We start from the raw sequence: 15103 nt of genomic DNA, 5'->3' as shown, positions 1-15103 counted from the left end.
GTTTAGAGCAATGCGAGCACTGCTTGCTCAAGGCAGACACACTGATCAGTTGGTATGTGCACTTCATGGCTAAACTTGATCGATAATGTCTTACTTCAGGCTAAGATCAATGTGTCCTTCTCTTTAGCACAAAGCATTGACGCTGCAAAGGAAGGCAGCTCTGTGGGTAGACTAGTTCCTGATGAGCACAAAAATCCAACCTGCAAAATGAAACCAATTGTTGTGGATCCGAAGCCACATTTGTGCCTCTTTGCGATAAGAGACATTTTCCCTGATGAAGAAATCACTTTTAGCTACGGAGAGATTAATTGGCCCCGGAGAGAAAAGGTATGTGAATGACTGTATTAGAATGAAATACAATACCTTTGCAGTCAACCTGACAAGTGTAGAAATGTCCCCACGCAGCAGGACAAGCGTGTAAAGTCCTGCTATACAAGAATCTACAGACATGCATGTTTAACTTGTGAAAATGAGCCTCATTTTAACTGGGCTGAGGAATGTGTGGCTGCTGTTGCAGACTTGCTGGAGTCAGAGGAGGCCCTTCGGGATCAGGGTTGAAAACCACTGCAGGCTATCATAGAAAAAGCTTAATTTCAAAGGATGTTCTGCAGGATATGATTAAGTCACTTTGAGTGGCTAACTTAAGGATAGTGTCATGTTTGGACAGCAGAACTTGTTAACTTGCAAACCGCAACAAAATGGTCTGAAGCTTTCACTTTGAAACAGTTCAAATACTTATTATGGGGCCAAGCAACACATTTGCTGGAAGCCTTTTATTATTGTTTAGATTTTATTTTCTATTCCTCCAAAACGTGTGACCTGCTGTATAAAGTTGTGTTCAGGTTTGTTCAAGAATAGTGCATTGTTTATATCGTTTGGCCATGTTGGATTGGTCAGAAATAATTTGTGTGCAGTGTAATATATTTTTGTTAAGTAACAGTGTACAAGCAAACTCTCAGTTGAAAATAATTCCTTCTGAAGTTTTTTATTTTATTATTATTTTATTTTTATGGTTGAGTTTTAAGGAGACACTTCTTAGTAGATTTGTGTTCAGTGCAGAACCTTGTAACTCCAATTTCGTAAAAAACTAACATGAAAAATAATATAGGCAGTCACAGTAACTTGTCAGCTTAAACTGGCTTGGTCAAGCTGCCTCCCTTCTTGAGCTTAAGTTGCTTGACTGGTATACTGGTTTTTCCAGTTTTTCCTCTTTTGTTTCTGGGAGCAACACAGGTGCTTTTGAGTATTGCTCTACAGCCTGCGGGGGTGACTTCAGGATCTCTAGGTAGCACACTGTTTTAGGCAGGCTCCTTTGAGCATCTCCTGGGAGCACACTGACTCATCAAGGCTCAGGAGCTGGACTCCGTTTTTTAGCAGAAGCACCGTCCTCAGATTTGCGAATGCGTTTCTTCCCAGGCACTTTAAAAACCCTGCTGTCCTGACCAGGATCCGTCCCCACTTCCATTCCCGTGTCCCACACACTGCTCAGTGTTGTCTTCACAGTCTCCATCTTTTCAGTCTGGTCACCAGCCCTCTCGCTGCTCACCCCCACTCCACTACCTGATGCCCCATCCTGCTGCTGTATACTGCCATCCAGTCCAGTTAAACGGCTGTCATCCGTACTGTCTGATGCTCCACAAACATTAGCTGACACACCGCTAACACCTGGGACCTCCACAGTCGGCACGGTACCGCCGCGGTCGGAAGTCCTCTCAGCGCCCACACTCTCCTGTACCTGGACCTCCAGACCCTCACTCTCTTCAACAGCCTCCCCCGCAGCCCCTCTTCTCGCCTCCTCTGCCACTTCGGCTGCTCCGCTAGTAGGGCGGCCGGGCTGCTCACCACTCCCCGACCTGGCCTGCTTGGGCTGACCCCCCCGTCGACTGGGACCAGCACCCTCATCCTGATCCTTCTCGGGGCAATGCCTAACAGTGTGGCCTTCATTACCGCAGTTGAAGCACTTCATAGAATCAGATGTGACAAAGACAACATAATCATTGCCATCAACCTTGAACTTAAGCACAATGTTCAGATCCCCATTTATGTCATTCAAAATCATGAATACCTGACTTCTGAACGAAACAACATGTTTCAACTGCTGTGACTTACACCCCAGCGGTATACGTTTCAAACCCGACATTATCCACCCATGTCTCGCCAGTTCCCTCTCTAATAGGTCGTTTGACAGAAAACGAGGGACATTAGACAAAGTAACTCTCCTGGCCGGAGCTGCTAGTGGGGTGACATTGATCAAAACACCACCGATCACTATACCAGTCTCAACGATACGCGAGACCAACTCAATGCTGCTCAGAAACAGCACAACAGACCCGCTCATACGAGCTGCCGACTTTATATTTTCACAACCGACAACTTGCCCGATCGCCAGAACACACTCCTCCAGGGGCAAAAACTCATCAGAGGTCACTTTAACGCCATGCCGACGTGTTAAAGTCTCGAATAAAAAACTCTGATTCCCCCCTCCCCGACCCAGCCCCAGACAACCCGATCACTTCGCTGACTGCAGGAGTCAGCTCAGCATGGGGAAACTCTTCAGAAAAACCTCTTACAAAACTGTCAAAGACACATTCAGAAAGAAAGAAAGAAAGAACGAAAAAAGTAGAGGAGAAAAACCACAAACAAACCTGGCAGCAGCAAACATGCACACCTGCACCTCCACACTCACTCCCAACAATCACAGCGGCAGACAGCAAATGTCGATAGTCAATAGTCGATAGATAGATAGATAGATAGATAGATAGATGAGTGAGTCAGTGACAGTGCAGAATCAAATGTCTGGTTGTTACAATAAAAGACATCCTCTTCTATATAGATCGGAGAAAACCAGTGGCCGCGAATCAAGCAAAGGAATCCCGAGTGGCAGGCGAGACCTCTACCACTGTAGAGATAGAGATAGATAGATGAGTGAGTGACAGTGCAGACACAAATGTCTGGTTGTTACAATAATAGCCATCCTCTTCTATATAGATCGGGGAAAACCATTATTTCCAAGAAGGGTTCAACACAGGCACCTTCTCCGTTAAAGCCACGCAGTCGCCACCAGGGGGCCCCAGGCCTCGGTGTTTCAGGAAGGTGAACGCAGCACGCCAACCCGGAGGTCTCGCCACTTCGTCTCCAAGCCTCCCAAGAAGAACGTAAACGGCCCTGATCGCAGACACAGGCCCTCACCCAGGGAGACCACCGCTTTGCCGCCGCTGCCCCAGCCATGGGGCCCAGGTCCCACCGAGACTTGAACTCGGATCGCTGGATTCAGAGTCCAGAGTGCTAACCATTACACCATGGAACCAAGCTTGATGCTCACACTCACGCCAAAGGTTTCTTCTCTACGCACACGTCTCGCTCTGTCGCACGGCCAGGTCCCGAGTGAGCCAAGTTGCGCCCAGAGTGCTGTCTGTGGTGGGTCACTTGCGGCGGGCCTTCCTGGTGACAATGAGATATGCAGTTGCATCTAGGTGTGGTGTCCTGTCCTCTTGGCTTCCTTTGGCAAATATCCAGCCTGGCAAGTGTTGTCTTCCTGAGGAAAGGCAAGCAATGCAATCAAGGAATTCCTGGAACTCTGAGAGATGTTTTTGCTGTTGACGACGTGTCACTTTAGAACAGGACAACATGCATCTCTACTTGACTTGGCACAATCTGTGAGGGTTGGGCCAACACAACCTACGCAATGTGTCCACACATTTGCTCGTGTCTTGAAATACTTGGAATGACCTGTGACCCCATGCCATGCAGAAGTCCACAGCTATGCGTGTCAGCATGCACTGCTCCTCATCCCCAATGTGCCACTTGTAAGAACTGTGTAAAAAGCGACATAGAACGTGATCAGCAAAGAAACACAATTCTCCTGAGAACGGATTTTCTAGGTATCGTCTCACCTGAATGGCAACAGGCTGCTAAAACTATTATCACACGCACATTGCATGTTAAAGTATGTCAGTAAGGGAGTAATTAAAAGGGCAAATGTGTGAAGTGCAAGGAGTGGCCTTTAGTCGCAAGGTAAAAAAGTAGACAGACAAACTAAAAAATGACTTGATACAAATCATTTATTTAGTGCAGACAGACCGCGACCAGACACAATAAACTATTCGCACTCAATATAAATTCACAGCAAAATAGGTTCAGTTCACAATATCCTATAACAAGCTCTATTCAACGAATCGGTTAAACGTTACAAAGGGCATTACACTTGTTGAAAAACAATAGCACACGGATCGAACATGCTATCCTCGCTGTTTTATTCGATTTGATTAGACGACTGAAATGTTTTGTGTGCGGACTGAAAGCACACCTTAGCCGAGCACGATCACAATCTATATCCACAGTTAATTTAAGCAGTATCATATTGTAACCGTTTCAGTTTGTTATCAACCCTTCCGGATCCAAAACCAGGAGTCAGACACCCTTTTCGGTATACACGCTGTTGACTTCTCACAAGCCCCATCCGCCTTCACAAAGGCAGTGCTAGCAGTGGAAAGAAGGAAGAACTGCAGGAGAAACGCCTGGGGCTATTTAGAGCCCGATTACTCATGTAGCGTTATGTTGGGAACAGAGTCCCTGATAAGAGCATTTGGGCTCTGAGCTGAAGCACTGATCTAAAGAAGACCTCTCCCCCCCCAAAGTTATCAGATTTCCTTAGCTCATCAGCTTGGAACTGGTTTGCATCAAAGTGACAGTTTTGGGGAGGATGGCACCAAGAAGAGGCCAAATAGTTTGGAATTCTGCTATGAGATGTCTGGAGAAAGGGGCCTGTAGGTGATAAAAACTCTTTGAAGTGGACGAGAGCCGAAATCCCGACATAGAGCTACGAACCCGGGCCAACCGGCATTTCCAAAAGATGGCATGGATTGACATCAGTCATAAATCAAGCCCCCCTCCAATAGGACACTGGGGGCTGAAACCGAAATCCAATCTCAAGAACTCAGGAACCAATCACCTATTGATCTGACAGACTATAAGGAACAGCGGACGGTCTTTCTCTCTCTCTCTCTCACCTGAACCAGTAACTCGCTGCCACAGCTCAACCTGTAGCTCTGTTGCCAGAACCGGAACCAGAAACCAACCAAGTCGTTGCCGGCAACAGAAGAGTTAAACTGGGAGAAGGAGATTGAGCCGTACGAAGAATTCTTTTAAAGGACTTTATTAAACAAAGAACTTTACAGACTGCGCTGCCCGCCTGTGCCCACCTGATCAGTGGAGTGAATACAGCTGGACAATTGACTAAGTCGACTGTATACGAAAGTGTCAGTCATTTAAATAGCTATTTGAGTCTTAAGAAACTTGACCCTTGGAACAAACAGGGCCCTGCTTTCCTCAAAGAAGATTTTGTGCACAACCTTGGAGCCTTCAAACCAGTGGAAAATCTGTTTGGAAACGACACTACTTTCGAGAAACCCCAATTTCCAGGTGCATCGACTGAGTGGAAGTTCTTGGACAAAGCCGAACCGGACTGCCTTTGTTCCAAACCACACGGACCTCGTGCCGTGTGCTGTTATCTGAGCCCGAAGCCAGAGAGGCCTCTCTGCGACGAAGTTCAGATAAGTTTAACAGTTTGGAGTTCATGATTCATGACATTTGAGAAATCAATTAGAAATGTTAATCTGTGATTCATAACTCTAGAATGTGTAATATCATTTAGTTTTCTTAAATATAAATGTGTGTTGCATTAAACTGTTTTGTTGATAATTTTAGAAATAAAATCTGTCAACGTCGAGAAATATCTTCTCATTCCTGTTTAACTGTTTAGTCTGAAATTGACACAAGTTAATAGACATTAGATTATTGGTGGCCCTGCCTATCCTAAATCATTGAATAATAATCAGTTAAGGGAAAGTGTGGTAACAAGTAATGATAGGATCTTTCTCGGCACCTAAACGTAAATGAGACTGATATATATATAACGAGAAGTTACCTGACATAAATACTAACCTGCGTAGTTATTTAATGTCTGACTAATAATACTAACGAGAGACTCACCTTCGTCTTACTAACCGGTATTGTAGTCAATGTGTTTATAACCTTTTTTGTTAATCGATTTGTGTTATCATATGAAATCCCATGGTCTTTGATTTGGTCACGGAAGTGATTTGTTGATCTAGAGTTGAATTTTAATTAGTTCTTCCCTTTTGTATAATTAGTGTAGTGCTACATTTAGTCTTTGTTTTGAATAAATTTGACAATTTATATCTTTGGAATTGGTGTCTGCGTCCAATTATTACAGAAATTGAGTTCTACAAGATTCCAGGATTCGTGATATGGTGACACTATAAATTCACTTCTTTACTTGAAATTTATAAGTGTACCTTACGCTACAATGTTTAACTTGTGAAAATGAGCCTCATTTTAACTGGGCTGAGGAATGTGTGGCTGCTGTTGCAGACTTGCTGGAGTCAGAGGAGGTCCTTCGGGATCAGGGTTGAAAACCACTGCAGGCTATCATAGAAAAAGCTTAATTTCGAAGGATGTTCTGCAGGGTATGATTAAGTCACTTTGAGTGGCTAACTTACGGATAGTGTCATGTTTGGACAGCAGAACTTGTTAACTTGCAAACCGCATCAAAATGGTCTGAAGCTTTCACTTTGAAACAGTTCAAATACTTATTATGGGGCCAAGCAACACATTTGCTGGAAGCCTTTTGTTATTGTTTAGATTTTATTTTCTATTCCTCCAAAACGCATCTTCTCTGAAAATAATGATGCATAGGATGTGTGACCTGCTGTATAAAGTTGTGTTCAGGGTTGTTCAAGAAAAGTGCATTGTTTATATCGTTTGGCCATGTTGGATTGGTCAGAAATAATTTGTGTGCAGTGTAATATATTTTTGTTAAGTAACAGTGTACAAGCAAACTCTCAGTTGAAAATAATTCCTTCTGAAGTTTTTTATTTTATTATTATTTTACTTTTATGGTTGAGTTTTAAGGAGACACTTCTTAGTAGATTTGTGTTCAGTGCAGAACCTTGTAACTCCAATGTCATAAAAAACAAACAAATGAAAAACAATATAGGCAGTCACAGTAACTTGTCAGCTTAAACTGGCTTGGTCAAGCTGCCTCCCTTCTTGAGCTTAAGTTGCTTGTCTGGTATACTGGTTTTTCCAGTTTTTCCTCTTTTGTTTCTGGGAGCAACACAGGTGCTTTTGAGTATTGCTCTACAGCCTGCGGGGGTGACTTCAGGATCTCTAGGTAGCACACTGTTTTAGGCAGGCTCCTTTGAGCATCTCCTGGGAGCACACTGACTCATCAAGGCTCAGGAGCTGGACTCCGTTTTTTAGCAGAAGCACCGTCCTCAGATTTGCGAATGCGTTTCTTCCCAGGCACTTTAAAAACCCTGCTGTCCTGACCAGGATCCGTCCCCACTTCCATTCCCGTGTCCCACACACTGCTCAGTGTTGTCTTCACAGTCTCCATCTTTTCAGTCTGGTCACCAGCCCTCTCGCTGCTCACCCCCACTCCACTACCTGATGCCCCGTCCTGCTGCTGTATACTGCCATCCAGTCCAGTTAAACGGCTGTCATCCGTACTGTCTGATGCTCCACAAACATTAGCTGACACACCGCTAACACCTGGGACCTCCACAGTCGGCACGGTACCGCCGCGGTCGGAAGTCCTCTCAGCGCCCACACTCTCCTGTACCTGGACCTCCAGACCCTCACTCTCTTCAACAGCCTCCCCCGCAGCCCCTCTTCTCGCCTCCTCTGCCACTTCGGCTGCTCCGCTAGTAGGGCGGCCGGGCTGCTCACCACTCCCCGTCCTGGCCTGCTTGGGCTGACCCCCCCGTCGACTGGGACCAGCACCCTCATCCTGATCCTTCTCGGGGCAATGCCTAACAGTGTGGCCTTCATTACCGCAGTTGAAGCACTTCATAGAATCAGATGTGACAAAGACAACATAATCATTGCCATCAACCTTGAACTTAAGCACAATGTTCAGATCCCCATTTATGTCATTCAAAATCATGAATACCTGCCTTCTGAACGAAACAACATGTTTCAACTGCTGTGACTTACACCCCAGCGGTATACGTTTCAAACCCGACATTATCCACCCATGTCTCGCCAGTTCCCTCTCTAATAGGTCGTTTGACAGAAAACGAGGGACATTAGACAAAGTAACTCTCCTGGCCGGAGCTGCTAGTGGGGTGACATTGATCAAAACACCACCGATCACTATACCAGTCTCAACGATACGCGAGACCAACTCAATGCTGCTCAGAAACAGCACAACAGACCCGCTCATACGAGCTGCCGACTTTATATTTTCACAACCGACAACTTGCCCGATCGCCAGAACACACTCCTCCAGGGGCAAAAACTCATCAGAGGTCACTTTAACGCCATGCCGACGTGTTAAAGTCTCGAATAAAAAACTCTGATTCCCCCCCTCCCCGACCCAGCCCCAGACATCCCGATCACTTCGCTGACTGCAGGAGTCAGCTCAGCATGGGGAAACTCTTCAGAAAAACCTCTTACAAAACTGTCAAAGACACATTCAGAAAGAAAGAAAGAAAGAACGAAAAAAGTAGAGGAGAAAAACCACAAACAAACCTGGCAGCAGCAAACATGCACACCTGCACCTCCACACTCACTCCCAACAATCACAGCGGCAGACAGCAAATGTCGATAGTCAATAGTCGATAGATAGATAGATAGATGAGTGAGTGAGTGACAGTGCAGAATCAAATGTCTGGTTGTTACAATAAAAGACATCCTCATCTATAAAGATCGGAGAAAACCAGTGGCCGCGAATCAAGCAAAGGAATCCCGAGTGGCAGGCGAGACCTCTACCACTGTAGAGATAGAGATAGATAGATGAGTGAGTGACAGTGCAGACACAAATGTCTGGTTGTTACAATAATAGCCATCCTCTTCTATATAGATCGGGGAAAACCATTATTTCCAAGAAGGGTTCAACACAGGCACCTTCTCCGTTAAAGCCACGCAGTCGCCACCAGGGGGCCCCAGGACTCGGTGTTTCAGGAAGGTGAACGCAGCACGCCAACCCGGAGGTCTCGCCACTTCGTCTCCAAGCCTCCCAAGAAGAACGTAAACGGCCCTGATCGCAGACACAGGCCCTCACCCAGGGAGACCACCGCTTTGCCGCCGCTGCCCCAGCCATGGGGCCCAGGTCCCACCGAGACTTGAACTCGGATCGCTGGATTCAAAGTCCAGAGTGCTAACCATTACACCATGGAACCAAGCTTGATGCTCACACTCACGCCAAAGGTTTCTTCTCTACGCACACGTCTCGCTCTGTCGCACGGCCAGGTCCCGAGTGAGCCAAGTTGCGCCCAGAGTGCTGTCTGTGGTGGGTCACTTGCGGCGGGCCTTCCTGGTGACAATGAGATATGCAGTTGCATCTAGGTGTGGTGTCCTGTCCTCTTGGCTTCCTTTGGCAAATATCCAGCCTGGCAAGTGTTGTCTTCCTGAGGAAAGGCAAGCAATGCAATCAAGGAATTCCTGGAACTCTGAGAGATGTTTTTGCTGTTGACGACGTGTCACTTTAGAACAGGACAACATGCATCTCTACTTGACTTGGCACAATCTGTGAGGGTTGGCCCAACACAACCTACGCAATGTGTCCACACATTTGCTCGTGTCTTGAAATACTTGGAATGACCTGTGACCCCATGCCATGCAGAAGTCCACAGCTATGCGTGTCAGCATGCACTGCTCCTCATCCCCAATGTGCCACTTGTAAGAACTGTGTAAAAAGCGACATAGAACGTGATCAGCAAAGAAACACAATTCTCCTGAGAACGGATTTTCTAGGTATCGTCTCACCTGAATGGCAACAGGCTGCTAAAACTATTATCACACGCACATTGCATGTTAAAGTATGTCAGTAAGGGAGTAATTAAAAGGGCAAATGTGTGAAGTGCAAGGAGTGGCCTTTAGTCGCAAGGTAAAAAAGTAGACAGACAAACTAAAAAATGACTTGATACAAATCATTTATTTAGTGCAGACAGACCGCGACCAGACACAATAAACTATTCGCACTCAATATAAATTCACAGCAAAATAGGTTCAGTTCACAATATCCTATAACAAGCTCTATTCAACGAATCGGTTAAACGTTACAAAGGGCATTACACTTGTTGAAAAACAATAGCACACGGATCGAACATGCTATCCTCGCTGTTTTATTCGATTTGATTAGACGACTGAAATGTTTTGTGTGCGGACTGAAAGCACACCTTAGCCGAGCACGATCACAATCTATATCCACAGTTAATTTAAGCAGTATCATATTGTAACCGTTTCAGTTTGTTATCAACCCTTCCGGATCCAAAACCAGGAGTCAGACACCCTTTTCGGTAGACACGCTGTTGACTTCTCACAAGCCCCATCCGCCTTCACAAAGGCAGTGCTAGCAGTGGAAAGAAGGAAGAACTGCAGGAGAAACGCCTGGGGCTATTTAGAGCCCGATTACTCATGTAGCGTTATGTTGGGAACAGAGTCCCTGATAAGAGCATTTGGGCTCTGAGCTGAAGCACTGATCTAAAGAAGACCTCTCCCCCCCCAAAGTTATCAGATTTCCTTAGCTCATCAGCTTGGAACTGGTTTGCATCAAAGTGACAGTTTTGGGGAGGATGGCACCAAGAAGAGGCCAAATAGTTTGGAATTCTGCTATGAGATGTCTGGAGAAAGGGGCCTGTAGGTGATAAAAACTCTTTGAAGTGGACGAGAGCCGAAATCCCGACATAGAGCTACGAACCCGGGCCAACCGGCATTTCCAAAAGATGGCATGGATTGACATCAGTCATAAATCAAGCCCCCCTCCAATAGGACACTGGGGGCTGAAACCGAAATCCAATCTCAAGAACTCAGGAACCAATCACCTATTGATCTGACAGACTATAAGGAACAGCGGACGGTCTTTCTCTCTCTCTCTCTCACCTGAACCAGTAACTCGCTGCCACAGCTCAACCTGTAGCTCTGTTGCCAGAACCGGAACCAGAAACCAACCAAGTCTTTGCCGGCAACAGAAGAGTTAAACTGGGAGAAGGAGATTGAGCCGTACGAAGAATTCTTTTAAAGGACTTTATTAAATAAAGAACTTTACAGACTGCGCTGCCCGCCTGTGCCCACCTGATCAGTGGAGTGAATACAGCTGGACAATTGACTAAGTCGACTGTATACGAAAGTGTCAGTCATTTAAATAGCTATTTGAGTCTTAAGAAACTTGACCCTTGGAACAAACAGGGCCCTGCTTTCCTCAAAGAAGATTTTGTGCACAACCTTGGAGCCTTCAAACCAGTGGAAAATCTGTTTGGAAACGACACTACTTTCGAGAAACCCCAATTTCCAGGTGCATCGACTGAGTGGAAGTTCTTGGACAAAGCCGAACCGGACTGCCTTTGTTCCAAACCACACGGACCTCGTGCCGTGTGCTGTTATCTGAGCCCGAAGCCAGAGAGGCCTCTCTGTGACGAAGTTCAGATAAGTTTAACAGTTTGGAGTTCATGATTCATGACATTTGAGAAATCAATTAGAAATGTTAATCTGTGATTCATAACTCTAGAATGTGTAATATCATTTAGTTTTCTTAAATATAAATGTGTGTTGCATTAAACTGTTTTGTTGATAATTTTAGAAATAAAATCTGTCAACGTCGAGAAATATCTTCTCATTCCTGTTTAACTGTTTAGTCTGAAATTGACACAAGTTAATAGACATTAGATTATTGGTGGCCCTGCCTATCCTAAATCATTGAATAATAATCAGTTAAGGGAAAGTGTGGTAACAAGTAATGATAGGATCTTTCTCGGCACCTAAACGTAAATGAGACTGATATATATATAACGAGAAGTTACCTGACATAAATTCTAACCTGCGTAGTTATTTAATGTCTGACTAATAATACTAACGAGAGACTCACCTTCGTCTTACTAACCGGTATTGTAGTCAATGTGTTTATAACCTTTTTTGTTAATCGATTTGTGTTATCATATGAAATCCCATGGTCTTTGATTTGGTCACGGAAGTGATTTGTTGATCTAGAGTTGAATTTTAATTAGTTCTTCCCTTTTGTATAATTAGTGTAGTGCTACATTTAGTCTTTGTTTTGAATAAATTTGACAATTTATATCTTTGGAATTGGTGTCTGCGTCCAATTATTACAGAAATTGAGTTCTACAAGATTCCAGGATTCGTGATAAGGTGACACTATAAATTCACTTCTTTACTTGAAATTTATAAGTGTACCTTACGCTACAATGTTTAACTTGTGAAAATGAGCCTCATTTTAACTGGGCTGAGGAATGTGTGGCTGCTGTTGCAGACTTGCTGGAGTCAGAGGAGGCCCTTCGGGATCAGGGTTGAAAACCACTGCAGGCTATCATAGAAAAAGCTTAATTTCGAAGGATGTTCTTCAGGGTATGATTAAGTCACTTTGAGTGGCTAACTTACGGATAGTGTCATGTTTGGACAGCAGAACTTGTTAACTTGCAAACCGCATCAAAATGGTCTGAAGCTTTCACTTTGAAACAGTTCAAATACTTATTATGGGGCCAAGCAACACATTTGCTGGAAGCCTTTTGTTATTGTTTAGATTTTATTTTCTATTCCTCCAAAACGCATCTTCTCTGAAAATAATGATGCATAGGATGTGTGACCTGCTGTATAAAGTTGTGTTCAGGGTTGTTCAAGAAAAGTGCATTGTTTATATCGTTTGGCCATGTTGGATTGGTCAGAAATAATTTGTGTGCAGTGTAATATATTTTTGTTAAGTAACAGTGTACAAGCAAACTCTCAGTTGAAAATAATTCCTTCTGAAGTTTTTTATTTTATTATTATTTTACTTTTATGGTTGAGTTTTAAGGAGACACTTCTTAGTAGATTTGTGTTCAGTGCAGAACCTTGTAACTCCAATGTCATAAAAAACAAACAAATGAAAAACAATATAGGCAGTCACAGTAACTTGTCAGCTTAAACTGGCTTGGTCAAGCTGCCTCCCTTCTTGAGCTTAAGTTGCTTGACTGGTATACTGGTTTTTCCAGTTTTTCCTCTTTTGTTTCTGGGAGCAACACAGGTGCTTTTGAGTTGCGGGGGTGACTTCAGGATCTCTAGGTAGCACACTGTTTTAGGCAGGCTCCTTTGAGCATCTCCTGGGAGCACACTGACTCATCAAGGCTCAGGAGCTGGACTCCGTTTTTTAGCAGAAGCACCGTCCTCAGATTTGCGAATGCGTTTCTTCCCAGGCACTTTAAAAACCCTGCTGTCCTGACCAGGATCCGTCCCCACTTCCATTCCCGTGTCCCACACACTGCTCAGTGTTGTCTTCACAGTCTCCATCTTTTCAGTCTGGTCACCAGCCCTCTCGCTGCTCACCCCCACTCCACTACCTGATGCCCCGTCCTGCTGCTGTATACTGCCATCCAGTCCAGTTAAACGGCTGTCATCCGTACTGTCTGATGCTCCACAAACATTAGCTGACACACCGCTAACACCTGGGACCTCCACAGTCGGCACGGTACCGCCGCGGTCGGAAGTCCTCTCAGCGCCCACACTCTCCTGTACCTGGACCTCCAGACCCTCACTCTCTTCAACAGCCTCCCCCGCAGCCCCTCTTCTCGCCTCCTCTGCCACTTCGGCTGCTCCGCTAGTAGGGCGGCCGGGCTGCTCACCACTCCCCGACCTGGCCTGCTTGGGCTGACCCCCCCGTCGACTGGGACCAGCACCCTCATCCTGATCCTTCTCGGGGCAATGCCTAACAGTGTGGCCTTCATTACCGCAGTTGAAGCACTTCATAGAATCAGATGTGACAAAGACAACATAATCATTGCCATCAACCTTGAACTTAAGCACAATGTTCAGATCCCCATTTATGTCATTCAAAATCATGAATACCTGACTTCTGAACGAAACAACATGTTTCAACTGCTGTGACTTACACCCCAGCGGTATACGTTTCAAACCCGACATTATCCACCCATGTCTCGCCAGTTCCCTCTCTAATAGGTCGTTTGACAGAAAACGAGGGACATTAGACAAAGTAACTCTCCTGGCCGGAGCTGCTAGTGGGGTGACATTGATCAAAACACCACCGATCACTATACCAGTCTCAACGATACGCGAGACCAACTCAATGCTGCTCAGAAACAGCACAACAGACCCGCTCATACGAGCTGCCGACTTTATATTTTCACAACCGACAACTTGCCCGATCGCCAGAACACACTCCTCCAGGGGCAAAAACTCATCAGAGGTCACTTTAACGCCATGCCGACGTGTTAAAGTCTCGAATAAAAAACTCTGATTCCCCCCCTCCCCGACCCAGCCCCAGACAACCCGATCACTTCGCTGACTGCAGGAGTCAGCTCAGCATGGGGAAACTCTTCAGAAAAACCTCTTACAAAACTGTCAAAGACACATTCAGAAAGAAAGAAAGAAAGAACGAAAAAAGTAGAGGAGAAAAACCACAAACAAACCTGGCAGCAGCAAACATGCACACCTGCACCTCCACACTCACTCCCAACAATCACAGCGGCAGACAGCAAATGTCGATAGTCAATAGTCGATAGATAGATAGATAGATAGATAGATAGATGAGTGAGTCAGTGACAGTGCAGAATCAAATGTCTGGTTGTTACAATAAAAGACATCCTCTTCTATATAGATCGGAGAAAACCAGTGGCCGCGAATCAAGCAAAGGAATCCCGAGTGGCAGGCGAGACCTCTACCACTGTAGAGATAGAGATAGATAGATGAGTGAGTGACAGTGCAGACACAAATGTCTGGTTGTTACAATAATAGCCATCCTCTTCTATATAGATCGGGGAAAACCATTATTTCCAAGAAGGGTTCAACACAGGCACCTTCTCCGTTAAAGCCACGCAGTCGCCACCAGGGGGCCCCAGGCCTCGGTGTTTCAGGAAGGTGAACGCAGCACGCCAACCCGGAGGTCTCGCCACTTCGTCTCCAAGCCTCCCAAGAAGAACGTAAACGGCCCTGATCGCAGACACAGGCCCTCACCCAGGGAGACCACCGCTTTGCCGCCGCTGCCCCAGCCATGGGGCCCAGGTCCCACCGAGACTTGAACTCGGATCGCTGGATTCAAAGTCCAGAGTGCTAACCATTACACCATGGAACC

General features: G+C 45.5%; 3 non-coding genes across 3 annotated transcripts; all 3 read right to left on the bottom strand.

Moving 5' to 3' along the window:
* Positions 1 to 3235: 3235 nt before the first annotated feature.
* On the bottom strand, positions 3236 to 3307 carry trnaq-cug (transfer RNA glutamine (anticodon CUG)). The gene has a single exon. It is a non-coding gene; the product is annotated as a tRNA-Gln (tRNA).
* A 5827-nt stretch (positions 3308 to 9134) lies between these two features.
* Positions 9135 to 9206, bottom strand: trnaq-uug (transfer RNA glutamine (anticodon UUG)). The gene has a single exon. It is a non-coding gene; the product is annotated as a tRNA-Gln (tRNA).
* A 5825-nt stretch (positions 9207 to 15031) lies between these two features.
* Positions 15032 to 15103, bottom strand: trnaq-uug (transfer RNA glutamine (anticodon UUG)). Its single transcript has one exon. It is a non-coding gene; the product is annotated as a tRNA-Gln (tRNA).

The sequence above is a fragment of the Amia ocellicauda genome, unplaced genomic scaffold (genome assembly GCF_036373705.1).
Source record: "Amia ocellicauda isolate fAmiCal2 unplaced genomic scaffold, fAmiCal2.hap1 HAP1_SCAFFOLD_255, whole genome shotgun sequence".
NCBI classification, from domain to species: domain Eukaryota; kingdom Metazoa; phylum Chordata; class Actinopteri; order Amiiformes; family Amiidae; genus Amia; species Amia ocellicauda.
This window is presented reverse-complemented; position numbering and strand designations above follow the sequence as displayed.